General features: G+C 41.6%; 1 non-coding gene across 1 annotated transcript; it reads right to left on the bottom strand.

Moving 5' to 3' along the window:
* Positions 1 to 253: 253 nt before the first annotated feature.
* LOC148546438 (small nucleolar RNA R71) lies at positions 254 to 361 on the bottom strand. Its single transcript, XR_015902130.1, has one exon. It is a non-coding gene; the product is annotated as a small nucleolar RNA R71 (small nucleolar RNA).
* Between the last annotated feature and the right edge of the window lie 936 nt (positions 362 to 1297).

Raw genomic sequence — 1297 nt, 5'->3', positions numbered from 1 at the left:
GCAGTAGAACTGCAAGTTTCATGGACTTCCATCTGAAGATCCTTTTCAGTTCTTAACTGAATTCTTGCAGATCTGTGATACTGTTAAGACTAATGGAGTAGATCCTGAAGTCTACAGGCTCATGCTTTTCCCTTTTGCTGTAAGAGACAGAGCTAGAGTGTGGTTGGACTCTCAACCCAGAGATAGCCTGAACTCTTGGGATAAGCTGGTCACGGCTTTCTTAGCCAAGTTCTTTCCTCCTCAAAAGCTTAGTAAACTTAGAGTGGACGTTCATACCTTCAGACAGAAAGAAGGTGAATCCCTCTATGAAGCTTGGGAGAGATATAAAGGACTGACCAAAAAGTGTCCTACTGACATGCTTTCAGAATGGACCATCCTGGATATATTCTATGATGGTTTATCTGAGCTATCAAAGATGTCATTGGATACTTCTACAGGTGGATCCATTCACCTAAAGAAAACGCCTGCAGAAGCTCAAGAACTCATTGACATGGTTGCTAATAACCAGTTCATGTACACTTCTGAGAGAAATCCTGTAAGTAATGGGATGCCTATGAAGAAGGGAGTTCTTGAAATTGATACTCTGAATGCCATATTGGCTCAGAACAAAATATTGACTCAGCAAGTCAATATGATTTCTCAGAGTCTGAATGGAATGCAAGCTGCATCCAACAACACTCAAGAGGCATCTTCTGAAGAAGAAGCTTATGATCCAGAGAACCCTGCAATAGCAGAGGTAAATTATATGGGTGAAACTTATGGAAACACATATAATCCATCATGAGAAATTACCTAAATCTCTCATGGAAGGATCAAAAGCCTCAACAAGGCTTTAATAATGGTGGAAGAAACAGGTTTAGCAATAGCAAGCCTTTTCCATCATCCACTCAGCAACAGACATTGAACTCTGAACAAAATACTTTTAATTTAGCAAACTTAGTCTCTGATCTATCCAAGGCCACTGCAAGTTTCATGAATGAAACAAGGTTTTCAATTAGAAATTTGGAAGCACAAGTGGGCTAGCTGAGTAAATGGATCACTGAAATCCCTCCTAGTACTCTTCCAAGCAACACAGAAGAGAATCCAAAAGGAGAGTGCAAGGCCATTGACATAAGCACCATGGCCGAACCTATAAGGGAAGGAGAGGACGTGAATCCCAAGGAGGAGGACCTCCTGGGACGCCCAGTGATCAATAAGGAGTTTTCCTCTGAGGAACCAAAGGACTCTGAGGCTCATCCAGAGACCATAGAGATTCCATTGAACCTCCTTATGCCATTCATGAGCTCTGATGAGTATT

The sequence above is a fragment of the Arachis ipaensis genome, chromosome B9 (assembly GCF_059453495.1).
Source record: "Arachis ipaensis isolate K30076 ecotype BB chromosome B9, ASM5945349v1, whole genome shotgun sequence".
NCBI lineage: Eukaryota > Viridiplantae > Streptophyta > Magnoliopsida > Fabales > Fabaceae > Arachis > Arachis ipaensis.
The sequence above is the reverse complement of the archived record's forward strand: the minus strand, read 5'-3'. Positions and strand labels throughout refer to the sequence as shown.